Here is a 17755-nt window from a genome sequence, read left to right as displayed (position 1 = left end):
TCCCATGGCAAAGGAATATTTGGCAGTATTTGCTAAAATTTAAAATGGATGCCTATTCCAGAGATTTTACTTCTTTGTATCTATTGTAAGTAATGCCGTCACACTGGCATAAGCAAGCCGATTCAAACATGTTCACTTTCATGGCCAGGTGCGGTAGCTCACGCCTGTAATCCCAGCACTTAGGGAGGCCAAGGCAGGCGGATAACCTGAGGTCGGGAGTTCGAGACCAGTCTGACCAATGTGGAGAAACCCAGTCTCTACTACAAATACAAAATTAACTGAGCATCATGGCACATGCCTGTAATCCCAGCTACTAGGGAGGCTGAGGCAGGAGAATCACTTGAACCCGGGAGGCGGGGGTTGCGGTGAGCCGAGATCGCACCATTGCACTCTAGCCTAGGCAAAAGGAGTGAAACTCTGTCTCAAAAAAAAAAAAGATGTTGACTTTCACATTGTTTGGAATAATGATAAATTGGAAATAGCCTAAATGTTCATCTTCTAGTAGGAGAACTGAGTGAAAAGGTACAGAGCACAACAAAACACACACCCTATGTATATATTTACAGAGAGTGTGTCATGTATGTGTGTATGCATATATACACATGCATAGATATGCATGTATGACTTATATTTAAAAACATATAAAATAATAGGATTTATTTTATATAAGATTTGCAAGGAAAGCAGGATGGGGATGTGGTTAAAGGAGCACTTTACCTTTATAATTTTCTTTTTGAATAAGAAAGTATTCATGAAATATACTATAATTAAAGTTAGTAAAAATTGATCATCAAAATACACTAGCATAAAAATTAGTGTTACAGTAAATGTATGTACTCCAAGCTATACAAATTCCATAAGGAAGTAATTGATACCATAATGGTAGCAAGGTGCTTACACGAGAGCCTTAAGGAAGAGTTGAGGAACCAGGGAAACCTAAGTTGGGTCTTAAAAAAGTAGGGGGAGTTTTCTGGCTTAACTAGAGAGGGAAGAGGTTGGAGGAACAGGGTAGGTGAAAATACCTGCTTAAATTTGAGAGAGGATTGGGTTTTTGGAGAGCGTAACTAGTCCCTTCTGACTCGAGCATGGCTTGGTTGGTGGAGGCAGGCCTGGAGAATGGTGTGGCATGTGGGAAGCAGTTGCAGAACCTGGGGATGGGTAGGAGAGCAGGCAGAGGGCAAAGCCAGGAGAGCTTTGAGTGATGGCTGAAGAACCAGGCATGTCATTTCTTATGGCTGCTGTAAAGAATTACCCCAGGTGTGGTGGCTTCAAACAACAGAAATTTATTTTCTAACAGGTCTGGGAGCCAAAAATCCCAAATCCAGCAGAGTGGCACACACTCCAGAGTCTCTAGGAGAGAAGCTTTCCTTTCCTCTTTGAGCTTTTGGTGACTGCTGGGGCTCCTTAGACCCTGGTTGGATAACTCCACTCTCTCTCTCTCTCTTCACGTGGCCCTCTTATCTTCATTCACGTATCTCTTCTGTGGGTCTTTCGTAAAAACACTTGTCATTGGATTTAGGGCCCGCTTGGATTATCCAGGATGATTTCTTCTACAGATCTTTAACTTAATTACATCTGCAAGGACCCTTGAATGTGTCCCCCAACATTCATGTGTTGGAAACTTAACCCCTAATGCAACAGTGCTGAGAAGTGGGACTTTGAAGAGGTAATTTTCTCATGAGAGCTGTGCCCTCATGAATGGATTAATACCATTATTTTGGAATAATAATACCATTACTTAGGCCCTTTTTCCAAATAAGGTCACATTCACAGGTTCTGAAGGTTGGGATGTTGACAAGCCTCGGGGGAGGGGAGCACCATTCAACCTACTACAGTGCTGATGGGGCAAGTCAGAAGCAATAAATAATATAATCAGATTTGATTTCTTGGGAGATGGTGCTGGCAGTTCAAGCCTAAGGGTGCCTCAAGGACTGGAGATGTTTCTTGGTCATTATTAAGAGCAAAATATCTTTCTTGGTTTCTGATTTGCTGGTTATTGAATTAATGAAGAAATAAATGAATCTGCAAGCCAATAGAAAAAAGATTGCCTATATTTAGAGATGAGGAGGGTACTTTTCCAGTGGAAGTAACCCAATAAGTGTTTTAAGTAAACGTTGGCCCGGGATCAAAAATTATTCTCGATGTAGGTGTTCCTTATTAGGCCACTTAAAAACACACAAAGCCAATCAACCTTTACTGTACAAACATGAAGTTCATTCATTCAACAAATATTTATAAAGCATTTACTGTGGCTTTGTGGATAAAGTTTGAAAATGTTCCCAGCTCACATGAGCTAACAATATATGAATAATAGGTAAACCAGAAAATAGAGTCATAAATGCAAAAATAAATTATGATGTGGTGTGAAAGAAAGTGTATGAGGAGTATTGAGGTTGAGTGGTCAGGGAAGACCTCACTGAGGAGATGCATTTGACACTGAACACTGGGAATATCTGGGTGATGGGCATTTCAGGCTCACAGCTGCCACCAATGTCTTAAGGACTAAACTTGGCCTGTTGGAGGGAAAGTGAGAATGAAAAAGAGAGGTATAGAGGAGACCCAAGAAGCATGTGGGGCCACATCCTTTGAAATCTTGTAGGCCAGGATAAAAAGTTTGGATTTTAAAAGCAAATAGAAACCATTAGAGGATTTTAAACAGGAGCATGACATGGTCAGATTTCCATTTAAATGGTGGCCTTTCCCAACAGACACATGAAAAAATGCTCATCACTCACCATCAGAGAAATTTAAATCAAAACCACAATGAGATACCATCTCACATCAGTTAGAATGGCAATCATTAAAAAATCAAGAAACAACAGGTGCTGGAGAGGATGTGGAGAAATAGGAAGACTTTTACACTGTTGGTGGGACTGTAAACTAGTTCAACCATTGTGGAAAACAGTGTGACGATTCCTCAAGGATCTAGAACTAGAAATACCATTTGACCCAGTCATCCCATTACTGGGGATATACCCAAAAGATTATAAGTCATGCTGCTATAAAGACACATGCACACGTATGTTTATTGCGGCACTATTCACAATAGCAAAGACTTGGAATCAACCCAAATGTCCATCAGTGACAGACTGGATTAAGAAAATGTGGCACATATACACCATGGAATACTATGCAGCCATCAAAAAGAATGAGTTTGTGTCCTTTGTAGGGACATGGATGCAGCTGGAAACCATCATTCTGAGCAAACTATCGCAAGAACAGAAAACCAAACACCGCCTGTTCTCACTCATAGGTGGGAACTGAACAATGAGATCACTTGGACGCAGGAAGAGGAACATCACACGCTGGGTCCTATTGTGCGGAGGGGGTGGGGAGGGATAGCATTAGGAGATGTACCTAATGTAAATGACAAGTTAATGGGTGCAGCACACCAACATGGCACATGTATACATATATAACAAACCTGTACCTTGTGCACATGTACCCTAGAACTTAAAGTATAATAAAAATAAAAAATTTTTTAAATTAATAAATAGGCCGGGCGCAGTGGCTCACGCCTGTAATCCCAGCACTTTGGGAGGCCGAGGCAGGCGGATCACGAGGTAAGGAGATCGAGACCATCCTGGCTAACACGGTAAAACTCCCTTTCTACTAAAAATACAAAAAATTAGCCGGCGTGGTAGCGGGCGCTTGTAGTTCCGGCGACTCAGGAGGCTGAGGCAGGAGAATGGCGTGAACCCGGGAGGCGGAGCTTGCAGTGAGCCGAGATCGCGCCACTGTGCTCCAGTCTGGGCGACAGAGCGAGACTCCATCTAAAATAAATAAATAAATAAATAGTGGTCTTTCAGCCTTGGCACTACTGACATTTCAATCTGGATAATTCTTTGTTATGAGGCCTGTCTTACGCATTGTACGATATTTAGCAGCATCCCTGGATTCTACCCACTAGATGCCACGTCCGTGTCAACCAAAAATATTTCCAGATATTCGCAAATGGCCCCTGTAGGACAAAATGACTCCCACATGAAAACCACTGATTTTAATAAATCGCTCTCCAACTACTTCAAGGAGAAATTTTTGCAGGAGACATAACAGTGAAAGCCAAAAGACCAGTTAGAGAGCTGTAGTATGTTCCAGGCAAGAGAAGATGGTAGTTTTTAACTGCAGAAAGAGAAATGGGCTGGGTGCAGTGCCTCACAACTGTAATCCCAGCACTTTGGGAGGCTGAAGCAGGAGGATAGCTTGAGCCCAGGAGTTTGAGACCAGCCTAAGCAAACATGATGAGACCCTGTCTTTACAAAAACAAACAAATTAGCCAAGCATGGTGGCACATGCCTGTAGTTCTAGATACTTGGGAGGCCGAGGTGGGAGCATCACTTCAACCTGAGAGGTTGAGGTTACAGCGAGCTGTGATCATGCCACTGCACTCCAGCCTGAACGACAGAGGAAGACCCTATCTCAAAAAAGGAAAAAAAAGAAAAATGTAAACTTAAAAAAATTTTTTTAAAGAGTGAAATGGATAGATTTGAAATATGCATTGTAGGTAAAGTCACAGGATTTGCTGATGAATTGGGAATGTGGGTGAAGGGAAAGATAAGAGTCAAAGAAGGTTTGTGATGTGATCAATTCGGTGACCAGGAGTATCTTTTACTGACAAGGAGAGTGACAGAGGAGCAAGGCTGGGTGGGGACGCAGAGTGGACAGGAAAGGCAGATGCTCTGATTTGGAAGCGTTTGTCTGAAATATGTATTAGACATCCAAGGGAGAACACAGTCAAGCAGGCTGTTAGATACAGAAGTCGGGAGTTCAGGAGGAAGCTTGGGGCTAGAGACAAAATTGTTGAAGTCTTTGGCGTGTGGATGGTATTGAAAGCCATGGTCAAGATGGGTCAAGATGAGATTTCTGAGAGAGAAAGAAAGACAGTACTAACAGAGAAGAGAAGAAGGAATTCCAGGAGACTTAGCTTGGCATCTACCATACTCCATGTTCTACTGGATGAGAAACCAACTCAGGAAATGAAGAAAGAGAGTGCAGTGAGTGAGGAGGGTCCAGAAAAGCGGTGAGGAACATGAGAATGCATGTGCAGACCCTTACACTTCTGAGACATTGCTTTTATTGAGCTAGAAAAACAAGGAATAAGAAGTTCCCAGAAGTCAGAATAAATAATCTTATTAGCGTTGAGAGATTCTAAATGTTTCTTCTCCTCTAACCATTTTTAACTAGAAAAGCCAGTCTGTGGGTCAGTCACCCAATGTTCTACAGCACTTAAAGAATTAATTGCTTCATAGTCTTAAGATCTGCCCTGTTGGGTATTCTTCTCCTCTGGTAATTAAAAGGGGGCTGTAAACTCCCGTCTACTACCATGGCAGGGAATGGGCCACAGAACCTCTCACACTCCCTTCTAACTTTAAAAGCCCATGTTCTTATGTGATACCCATCAGTGACTTGAACTATAGAGAGGCCATTTGTCTTCGTCTTGGCTGATTTCCAGATCCAGGTAATGGGGGACTAACTGGCAGGAAAAGAAAGAACCAAAAATCAGGGTTGCTCACACATGAGAAGCCAGAGCAGTGTCTGGCTAGATAGAGTACATTGTTGGGGAACCATCATATATTAAATCACAAAAAGCAAGATAAAATGAGGGCAGCTCATGATTACATAAAATCCCTAGGTATATTTCAATATTTCAGCCCACTGTCAGACAAAGTCGTGTTCAAATTGGAATCCTACTTAACCTCCAGAGGCCCAAGAGTCATGAGCAGGGTGAATGGTGAGGGTAGGAGGGCTGAGTTGGATGTAGCTGGATGTGGAAGCCAGGGACTGGCATCAGTCAGCACCTAGAGAGCACAGTAACACGCGCAGATACATTCACACACTGTGCTCACACCACGCACCAGGAAACAGCAAGAAACGGAAAACAGGGTCTGAGGACTGGGAACAGGTAGACAAGTCTCAGGACCAGTTATCACAAACTAGACTTTACATGGGGTAAGTTCCCAGCAGGAAACAGGTAGTTTAATTGAGGAAAATCTAAAGATGGAGGAAGGGTTAAGAGAGACCAACAAGACATGATGAAGTGCCCTGATACTAGAAACAGCAAGGCTTTATTATCATGCCCAGCTTGAAGGGTGAAGGGAACAGTTACCAGATCATGGAGATTATAAGGATGAGCTGCCCTATAGAAGCTAGTGGCCTTTGGTAACAGAACACAGCTCCGTGCTGCTCCTAATTGGGTGGGAGCTGGGAAGATAAGCATCTCAATCTCAGTCTGCTTTTTCCTGTCAATCAGTCTCCAGCCAGAATCCAGAATAGATGTTAGCCTCCTGGGACAAGAAGAAGAATGGAGAGTAGATCATAGATCTGGAGGGGCAAGTGGAAGCCATCCTCCCTTGGCTCCCTCTGACATGAGTGGATTCACCCTAAACTTGCGTGCTTTTCAGAATGTACAAGGTTTCTTTCTTCAGGGCTGATTTTACCACAAATTTAGCTACACTGAGCAGTTTTAACCTTGATTTTGCCTACAAATGAACTGCAGGAGCACATCTAGAGAACACCACAGGGAAGACTCTAAGATTTTTTTTTCCCCCTTTTTTTTCTTGGGTTCCTTTTCTGAAATCCATTACCTTTTATTTAGTGCAAGATGCACTGATCATCTTCCAGGCTGAGAATAGCCTTTACTGAAAACTTAAAGCAGAGAGAAATAAACAAGGTTGTCAACAAACAATGAAAAATCATTACTCCATGGTGCTAGCCACCAAAACTGTGTTACTGGAGATCTGCCAGGGAAAAAATAAAGCCTGGAAAATTATCATCCATCAGCATATTCCACCTCTGAAAAATCATTAGCCTCAAACAAGGCAATAAATGTAGAACTCTATGCATAGTAGGTGAGCCAGTACCTTCTCACTGATAACAAAGCATTTCTACCACCTTGTCACTGGGGCTGAATTACCTCATAATGATGATCTGTTTTATATCTTGAGAACAGTGGGTGTTGTAGGAAACACCACAGCCATCAGTCCCTAACTCTGAAGGTTTCCTGTGTTGGTGCTACTGTTGTGTTAATATCAGGGGCTACCACCTTACTAAGGAACTTTGTGATAATATGGTGATTGTGGAGTCAGGCAAGGTGATTTGGGTCCCCTGGCTCCCATCACTATGTGTTGGGATTGAAGAAGTACCCTTTTACCATTTTAATGGTTGGATAATGGGACTATATGGGACTAATATATATAGGTTGAATAGTGAATACCTTTGTTTGAAGCAAATTTGGATTCTTGAGGGGTCTACATTTCCATATCTATCAGCTGAAAAATGGTCACCACAAATTAGTCGAGAGATTCTCTACAGTCTCTTCCCCCTCTAAATTCTCTGATTGTGTATAAACAAGTAGATGTATGCTGGGATGCATGTACCATGATCAAAATTGAGACGCTATTTGTGGACAGCCACAATCAGCCATAGCATTTTTTGTTTTGAAAGGGAATGATTAGAAGCTTGGACCCCGAAGCCAGACTTCCAGGATTCAGGTTTCCACCTACCATTTACTAGCTATGTGGCCTTGAGGGTTACTGAACCTCCCCATGGTTCAATTTCCTCATCTAAGAAATGGGGATAATGTTACATCTAACTCTTCAGGATTAATGAGGAGTAAATGAGCTAATACACGTAGAGCTCTTAAAACCATGCCTGGCCCATAGGAAGTACTCTGTAAATGTTAGCTCTTACAGTATTATTTTATTGCAGGTCTGATGATGTATTGCACTGTTTATTAATAAAACCTCAAAGTCGGGCTATCACTAACTGGTGTAAAGTTAGTCACATAAAATGACATTTTGCTCACTCCACTTTGGATATCTTGCCATTCCCACCATGCTCTTACCTCCCTGGAAGCCCTTATTAACTCCCCAGAAAAGTGCCTAGTGCATAACACATACGAGGGGCTCCATTATTGTCTGTGAGATGCATGTAGTCCGCTAGGACACAAGTCCAATTTGTTTCAAAATACTATTTTTGGTTAATGTAGTATACAGCCAAAGAAGAAATTTTTGTCTCCCTGAGTAATTACCAGTCTTTATGGCCCCAGATACAACCTTGTCTTGATGTCACCTCATAATCCACTCCTTGCTCTGTGAAACCACCTGGGAGAGTCAACAATACACGTGCCATTCCTGAGTAGTAGATTTTTAAATTTGGAAACCGGTTTTTGCTGACAGATGTGTAAAAGTGCACCTACCTACACAACTCCCTATCACCTTGACAGCTGTGAGTAGCCAGTAAACCACGCTGTTTCTTTTCTGTTGGCATTAATGGACGGTTGAACTTTTCTCCCCGGGTCTACCTGTTTCTAATAGTATCAGGCTGTCCCAAGAATTGTTTGGCTCATTGTATCCATGTGGATTCCCACACCCCTGGTGGAAGCAGTTCCAACACAAATAGAAAAGACGTGCAAATCTGAATTTCCATTTCCTTCGCAAGGAAATGAGAACTACCAGGGTGTCCTCTGTTAGGCACTGGTCCCATTTCTAGCCCCCTACATCTCCTGGAGCCTACCCAGTGTGCCATGTGTAAAAGGTGGTCTTAATGGGACCTCGGTGGCTCATTTCATAATAAATGACAAATTCTTTGTTTTTCTTCTTTCAATCTATTAGGTTCTTTTTTTTTTTTTTTTTTAAGTGTTTCTTGAGAAATACTGAGTAAGTGATTAATAACCCATCTTGGTTTTGCTTTTTCTACCACTGGCTTGTGGAGAAATAATGTGACCTACAGATGTTTGGACAAATAGTACATTGTGTTAATGACAGATTCCTCTCAGACATGCCCCATGCGGTTGAGCTTATCAGCAGTCAAAGGACAGGTATTCCTAGACTTTGTCTAATTGTTTTTTCTTTGCTTTTCTTGTTAGGCTAAATACCAACCCATATTGAAAAGGGGACTTAAGAAAACAGTGTTCAGAACTGTGCATTGCTTTTGTCCTTTACAAGGCAGACAGAGGAAAAAACGTGCAGATATACACATGTGCAGACCTAATAAACAGTCCCAATGCCATGGCAGTATTCTTGCATGCTGGGCATGGCACTGTGTAGGTCAGATATTTCTTTACAACTGTTGCTTTTTTATTTTTACTTAAAGTACAGTAATAGAAAATAGCTTTTCTTAAGCAGATAAAAATTGCCAGAGTTAATTAAGTCATCTTTTATACTAAGTAGTTTAATTTAAAATAGGTGATTAATGATAACTGAAAAATCTCTGAGCTGGTTTATATAAACATTTAGTTGGGATTGTAGAACAAAGAAAAAGTAGGGAGACACAATTTCCAAAATGGGTCATGTTCCATTGTTCCCTAGATTAGAAAATTCAAGCAAAGTTTGAGTTACCTGTGAGAGAATTTGGGTTAAAATTTAGAACCCAAATGTTAGAGCAGGCAGGGACCTTTGAGTCGCTTAACCCAACACACTCATTTTCCAAATGGGGAAAAAGAGGCCCTCGCATGGCTCCTTAGTAACTAAGCAATAGCCAAAGCCCACTTTTTAAATCTGAGTCTTACATTATTCCCATATTACTGACCTTTTTCTAGTCATAATTTTTTAAATTCAAAAATATTTGTTAGGCACTTAGTAGACAACATAGGCACTGAAGTGTAGCAATTTAGATGAAAAATGGAACATAAGAGTTCATCATATTAGCCATCAAAGTTATGTTTTTCATCTGTAGAAGAGAGACAGCTGCAAAGCATTTGATCTTAACAATGACAATTAAAATGAACCTTATTTGAAGTTGCAAAATCACCACATTGCATTAGCACAAGACTCCGGCATGCATGCACGAGGGCATTTTGCAGATGGCTTACAAAGACTTAGTTTATGTAGGCACTTTAGGAAACAGATGGAAGCCACAGTATTCCATGGTAAATGAGGATTTATGGTTCTACAGTCACCAGCAGAGTGGCTCCCTTTTACCTGATGGGATAGCTGAAGTGGCGTGATGCCTCTGGTTTGTAAATCCCTGGTCTAGGAGTCCCTAAAGGAAATTTTGTCCCCGGTGGGACCATTGGCTTCATCCTGTACCCCTGCAATGTATCATTAATGGATATTTGCTGTCAACAACAACAACAAAAATCTATTCTATTTAAACTTTATAAAGGATAAATCAGCATCATCCAGAAGGCTAGAAGATTGAGAGAAACCTATATTCGTCTATATGTTCCCTGCTATCATCATAAAAGCCAACACAGTTTTAATTTTTTCTCAAACTTTTATGTTCAGTATCTACAGTACCTACCCCCTACCCCAATTTATCTGTCTCCAAATGTTTTAAGGGCTTGAGATTAGAGAATTAAAGAAAAACACATATAAAGCTGAGCTTCAGGAAGACTCAGCTAATAGGTAACTTCAAGGTCTTTGGTCTGTAAAATACTGATAAGAATGTGTGTCTTGGTTTCTTATAAGGTAGTATTTCAGCATCTCATAAAGAAGCTATCAGGGAAGATAGCAGCTTGAGAGGAAAAAAAACCCACACATAATATCAGACAAAAGGGATCAATGAGATGAATGCCAGAGCGATTACAGTGAATGCAGAATATCCTCTGTGTGATGGCATCTTCCCTAATTATTTAAGATTGCTTGTAAAATTGATTTTATGTAAACACAACAACACTCGGCAACAGCCAGCTTCTTGCAGGCAACATAAGTTGTTGGGGATTTATTGACCTGTCATTCACATGTGTTACTTTACTACCACTTAATGGTCTGTTTAGATAGCCTTGGTGTGTACAAACTCCCCACCCTCAGCTCCAAGCATCACACGTTGACAGGTAGCTGCCACAGAGATAAAATAAGGAACCCCATGCCAGAGCATACTAGGGCATGGAAACATTTGTTATTTTCTCATCAAATGCAGGATTTTTCTCAGGAGCTAGAGTAGGAGGTGAGGAGTCCACATCTTTCTACTTTTTACTATTTGTTGAACCTGGAAACAAAAAAAAAAATACTAGACTCAGACTTAGTTGCAGGTCCTAATTCCAACTCTTACTGGTGACCTAGTGCCATGGGTATGTCAGATTATGTCTCTAAGCTTCAGGCTGGTCATCTGTAAACAAGAAAAGCAATTCAATCCCTGTCCCATTCTTGAATTTCCTAGGACATTAAGGACAAAATGGTTATAACGTGCTATGCAAATGTGTGATCAAACACCACACACATATACACACATACTTAATGCAGTCAGAGTTATCAGCAAGCATACTTGGAAAATACAAAGAGCTATTTGCCTTGGAGAGGTTAGGGGGTAAAGAACTAGGGCACAGTTACTACTCTCAAGGAGATTACAGTCAAATAGAGAAGATGTCACATTTTGTAGACCTGAGACATTGTTTATTTTACATAATATTTCTCAAATTGAGGTATATCTCATAGCTAATGGTCTATCTTAGAATGAAGACTTTTTCTTTCTTAGTGGTGCATGAGTTAATGGTGACTCTTTTTCATACCCAATTGTGTCTTAGATTCCATGAAATTTAATAATACAGCCCCTCAGATAACTTTCCTTGGGGATCAAGGGAACTGTGGGAAGAGGGAGGTGTATCCCCAGAGGACAGATTCTGAAAGACTGCAGAAAGAATGACTGTGTAAGCTGCATGGCTGGAAAATTCATGTTGGACTGGATAAGAAGTCGTCTGGGGGAAAGATAATACATTTTGCAAGCATACCATTTTAAAATCCAAGAATTTCCTATTATATCATAATAGAAATGTAAAGAGAAGAATCTGACAACTAATGGGAAAGGGAAAGAATAAACAGTGAAGGCTGGCCTCCTGTGCCCCATTTAATGGAACAACCAACTCCTAGGGAGGTCCCGGAGTGATGGGATCCTCACATGCAGGACGCCAGCCCTCAGACTAGAGCTGACATCGTCCATCCTCTTTCCCACTCTGTACCCGTTGGGTGAACCCAGCTCTTAATCTAAAACAGAACGTTCAGAGTCTCAGGCTCTGTGACTGGCCTCCAGAGTGACCTCAACTCGATCCCAGGGCAGAGCAAACAGCCTTAAGACTCAGGTTTAGTTTTTTAGCAGGCCTTTGCTTTCAGGAATGCAGTTATGTGACCATTTCCCTGACCCAGCCCTTGTCATAATGAATCCTTCCTTCCTATTGAATTATTTCCCCCTCTTTCCTCTAAAAGATTTATCCTGCATGCCAACCCTTAGTGAAACTTTTCTTGCTCGAGAAAAAATAAACAAGCAACCAGGATTTGAGTGGCCAGAGTTGGGACAAAATCAAATGGCGTTTCCTGTATTTTAAAAGATTGAGAAATATTCTAAAGATGAAGAAGAATGTTGATATAGCTTAAATGCCCAATTATAGCAACTGGAGTTCAAAATCCAATTAGTGGCATCTTTCGTCTCCCTCCCCCTGCTAATTTCCTCCTCTCCTCATGTCCTCTATTTACTCATCGTGACTGGCTTTATGCTTAGGTTTTATATTTCTATTTTCTCAGTATGACATCTAGTTGGACTTAAACTATTTTGTCATGCATGTTTAGTTTTTGTATTTTTCTCTCCCATCCTTATCTCCTGCATTGTATCTACTTCGACCTTTCCATCTGGTTATTTTTACCCTTCTTCCTATTGCTTTATTATTTTCTCTTTCCTGTTTATTGTTTCTCTTCCTTCACTCAGGCTTCCGTTTTTCTATTTGTCAAGTCTTTCTGCATTCCTTGTAAAATAATAATTATTGAATCAAGGATACTCCCAAAATGACAGGGTATAGGCAAATGAGAAACTGTGCTCTGTTATAGTTACTAGGTATTAAAAATAAACTTGACCAAGGCTAACGTCAAACAGCCTTGAGGTTGTTAACATCCCATTTAAGGGAGGCTCCCAAGGAGGACTCTCTGAAAGGAATGTTGTCATTTGCCCGGGGATGAGGATAATGTTGGAAAATAAAGGGGGTTGCAGGGAGAGGCAATGTAGTGCAGTGGCTGTAGCCTCTGGTGCCAGACTTCCTGTGTTCCTGCACCAACCCTAATGCATACTTTAGCTGTGTAACCTTAGGAAAGTTACTTCTCCGGATCACATTTGTCAAAGAAAGATAATATAATACAACTTTTATACAATTTTTGTGAGAATTAAATCTGTTAGTATATTTAAGCACTTAGAACAATGCCTAAAACACAGTAAGAGCTATGCACATATTAGCTATTATCATTTGCTTTGGTCACTCAAGTTGGCATCACATTTAAGGAAACATGTTTTGAGAAATGCATTTCCCCTTGCGTGTGTGCATATGAAATGAAGCGTGAGAAGGTCCTGAAGCCGCGATTCTCAAAGTTGAGTCCTTGGACCGGCAGCATCAACATTACCTAGGAATCTGGTAGAAATGCAGATTCTCAGGCCCTATCCCTACCCCTGGTCAATTGAATGAGAAACCTGGAGGGTGGGCCAGGCAATTTGAGTTTTAACAAACCCTTCAAGTGCTTCTGATGATGCTGACGTTTAAGAACTACCACTGTAGGGTGGACATCCCCTCTCTACTCTCAGGCTGCTTTCAGAATATAGAACATAGCTGTCTCCATCTCAATCCCCCACTACTACCACCAGCAACAGCCTGAGCCATTGTGTGGTCCATGTTGTCATCTTCAAAGTAACTTGAGTAGGGTGCAAGATAGCAATATTCTAACTGAGGAACATTAGAATCATCTCTTTCTTTGGCCCCAGTAGTGAATTGCGGGTTTCTTTGGGCTCAAAGAGTAGGAGTCCAAAAGCATATAGTAGGTGAGGACAGATTAAAACAAAGAGATGTTCTTTATTCTCATGGAATAGGCAGGCAAGACTAGATGGTCCAAACGTAGATTTAAACATGAGTGCTTTTCACCTCTCAGAATAATCAAGACAACTGGCAATAAATGTTCAATGAGACCTGTGTTTAGAATTTTCAAATTGTCTCCTTTGGGACATGTTTAGAAGCTTTCAAAGTTGATACTCTTTAGAGCAAATCAATGTGTGCTCCTTTGAAGGCTCTGGGGTGGTGGGAGAACTTCCCCATGCAGGGACATGGACTGGGTAGCCTCATCCGTGGGTGTGATATTTGTGGCATTGCCTATGTGCTGAAGAGCACCAGGTAATTCACAGAACCTGTGAAACTCTCTGTTAAAGATGGCAGAGGATTACATATACCTCTCTTATTAAATGTATCAGGAGGCCGGGCACAGTGGCTCATGCCTATAATCCCAGCACTTTGGGAGGCCGAGGTGGGTGGATCACCTAAGGTCAGGAGTTCAAGACCAGCCTAGCCAACATAGTGAAACCCCATCTTTACTCAAAATACAAAAAAATTAGCTGGCCGTGGTGGTGTGCACCTGTAATCCCAGCTACTCAGGAGGCTGAGGCAGGAGAATCGCTTGAACCCTGGAGGTGGAGGTTACAGTGAGCTGAGGTCACGCCACTGCACTCCAGCCTGGGCGACAGACCAAGACTCTATCTATCTCAAACAAACAAAAAAACGTATCAGGAAAACACAGCTGGCACCAGCTGCTGAAGACCTCCCAAAGCAACAGTAGGTCACGGGTCACAACCTTCCCTCATAGGCAGACTTCCCAGAAATCCTCATGGAAGAACTAGAGTGAGAGCACCTAGATTAGGAGGCCCATTGTTCACAATACCACCTAAGAGCAATGGTTTCCCAAAGGTATGCTACTGAGGCATTTGCTATGCAAGCACAAATTCCTGTGTCTGATTAGGATGTTATACCTTTATATTCAGCCAGATTGGTTTGGTTAGTCTCATTTTATTGATTCAGAGACTGAGGTTCAGAGAGATTGTAGGGATGAAAGGCACAAAACGAGTCACAGAGCCAAGGTGAGAGCCCATGTCCTCTGAATTGCGATCCTGGGCATTTTCCAGTTCACTGTCTGGCTCCTCTCTGCCAGCCCGCTGCACAAGACGGTCTCTAGTTCTTCATCGTGGAGAGAGCATGGCTCCTCAGCAGGCAAGCCCCTCTCTGAACCTAAGAAATGAAAAGATGATTTGCTTGTTAGATTTCACAGCCCCTGTATTGATAGCCTCTGCTATCCTCCAGTATTTTCCCAGACTTCCAGTTGGTAGAACAAGGAGGCTGAGCAATGTTAGAGAACGGTGACCATCAGCATCTGCAGTGCTGTCCAGTACAACTTGTATGATGATGCAAATGTTCTGTATTTATGTTATCTAACATGGTAACTGCTAAAGAGCTACATTTTTTTAATTTAATTTTTTAAATTAAGTTTTTAGTTGGCCGGGTGCAGTGGCTCACACCTGTAATCCCAGCACTTTGGGAGGCCGAGGCGAGCAGATCACCTGAGGTCAGGAGTTCGAGACCAGCCTGGCCAACATGGTGAAACCCCATCTTTACTTAAAAAATACAAAAATTAGCCAGGCATGGTGGCAGGCAACTGTAATCCCAGCTACTTGGGAGGCTGAGGCAGGATAATCGCTTGAACCTGGGAGGCAGAGGTTGTAGTGAGCCAAGGTTGCACCATTGCACTCCAGCCTGGGGGACAAGAACAAGACTTCATCTCAAAAAAAAAAAAAAAAAAAGTTTTTAATTTTAAATTTGAATAGCAACATGTCCATAGGCATTAGACTACACAGATCTGTAAGATCATTTTTTAGTTGGGTGTTTAGAATGAGTTTCATTTGGAGGAAGAAAAAAACAGAAACATAATTTAACTTCTGTCCCCTTAACTTCTTGAAACAAATCATCAAACAGAATCCACTTTTCTGTCAAACATCTAGCATGTCTGATTAGAATTATCTGGGGGTCCATGAGTCCCTGCACCCCAGCAGAGCCCTGCCCCATTACTGCATGGCAGTTGTTAACCAGTTGTCTGGCTTTTACCTGAAAAGTCAGTACAATGACTCCTTCCTTCTCTTTCTCCCTCCATCCTCTCTTCCTCCCTCCCTCCCTCCCTCTCTCCTCAGAGCAAGCTTTATTTATTGTTATTATTTCCTATTAACCAATAGGGTGGAATATGAGCAGTATATAGAATAACAGTGAGAGTTGTCCTCTATATTGGGCAAAAGGCTTGTGTTTAGAATTATCAACTGGACTCTCAACTCCTGTCTTTAAAATGAAAAGGTATGGATGGTGATGGCCCTGCATCATTGTTTGGGGACGGGGGACAGGGACCTGTTCCTCAGCTCTTTTTTTTCTTTGTAGCCTCAGAACTCGAGCTTTGAAATCACACTCACATGCAGGACTGGCTCCTCTTTCTCTAGAATGAGGCTGACATCCTCCTCACCTGAGAACATTCTTTTCTCTGCTACAAGCTCACCGTGGCAGGAGGTGGGCTGATGTGTGATATATTTGGCACCAGTGAGTTGCGGTTTATTTCAGTTGTCTACGTACATGCTCCCAGAAAAGAATATTTTCAGACAGTCCAGCCTTCTTTATACTTTCAAGGGTAGAAAACCAGCTAGCCAAATTCTATTTTTCAGACAGCTTAAAAGAAGATAAGAAATAAACTGTTTACCCAATTAAGTGCATTTCTTTCCTTCATTAGCCAGCTAATAATAAAAATTTGTATAGGTGCACTGGTTCCAAATTATTCCATTTTAGATATCACCTATAATCTGTTTTGCCATAAATGCATCATAAACTCTTACCTACGAGGTCATACATTGAGTTGTACCCCCATGGCCCTAATAGATACTTATAGGCAGAATAAAGCGTACACTCCTCCCTCCGCACTTGTCCTCTATTTACCATTGTAGCCCTGTAGTTTGCAATGCGTTCCATGTACTAGTCACATAGCCATTCTAAGATGTGCCCTCTCTCTTCTTATACCAAATTCAGACTATTCCCTTTGTCTCAAGCACCTTTTCCTGACTTGTCTATTTGCCAAGATCCATAGAAAGGACCACACAGCCCCCTTTGTGTCCCTGGTATGTCTTTATCAGACTATGTTGCCTGTTCATGTTTGGTCTCTGGATCCTTCAAGGGTTCAAGGGACAGAAACTCAAATCATCTTAAGCTAAAGAGGTAGTTTATTGGACACTGGACGTGATTACTCATTTATTAAATTCAAATTTATGAGGCACCTATCCTACGTGTCAGCCACTGAGCAAGACACAGACAATGAAAAGGTGACATTTCTCCTTCAGCCTGGGGCCCCAAATGAGCATCCCTGGAGTAAGCCTCAGTTTCCCCTACCTTGAGGATCCTGGTTCAGCCAGACCTTCAGATTAAAGCGAAGCCATCAAGACTGTATCAGTTGACCTCCTGCAATTGCATTTAAAAATATATATATATTGCTGTTTGCCACTGAGGTTTTCTGGTTGTTAGTTTTGCAGCAATAGGTGATGTACATAACAGCCTGCCCTGCCCTCCTTCTGTTCTTCTTCATTCCCTTTCTGTTACCCAAGGGTTTGAAAAGTGTTCCAAGTGGAATTCTAGATCTTCTTATATATTTCCTAAACCAGGACCACAGTTCTTAGTCTAGGCAAACACATGACCTGAGAAGGAGCAATCAGAACTCTCACAGATACGCCGTGATCAGTGTTGAAAGCCCTAATGCAGAATCCAGAGATCTGGGAGGGGCCCCAGTTTCTGCTTTCCTCAAGCTTGTTTGTTTGGCATTTCCGGCGGTCTGGGAGCTAACCCAGGGCCCAGCACATTTCCTCTTTAGCTTAAGCTGATTCGAGCTGAGTTTCTGTCCCTTGTAACCTTGAAGGATCCAGAGACAGAATACAAACAAGCAATAAAGTCTGATAAAGATACACCAGGGACACAAACGGAGCTGTGGAACCACAGAAAGAGGGC

The 17755-nt window shown here is 41.8% G+C and overlaps 2 protein-coding genes across 4 annotated transcripts in view; both read left to right on the top strand.

The window, feature by feature from the left end:
- The window catches only part of OXSM (3-oxoacyl-ACP synthase, mitochondrial), a 488173-nt gene that overhangs the window by 57971 nt on the left and 412447 nt on the right, over positions 1 to 17755 (top strand). The window lies entirely within an intron of this gene.
- RARB (retinoic acid receptor beta) overlaps positions 1 to 17755 on the top strand; it is a 770770-nt gene that overhangs the window by 537530 nt on the left and 215485 nt on the right. The gene's annotated exons all lie outside the window — the stretch shown is intronic.

Source organism: Macaca thibetana, chromosome 2, assembly GCF_024542745.1.
Source record: "Macaca thibetana thibetana isolate TM-01 chromosome 2, ASM2454274v1, whole genome shotgun sequence".
Taxonomy (NCBI): Eukaryota; Metazoa; Chordata; class Mammalia; order Primates; family Cercopithecidae; genus Macaca; species Macaca thibetana.
Note: the sequence above shows the minus strand (reverse complement) of the source record. Positions and strands in the feature narration are given on the sequence as shown.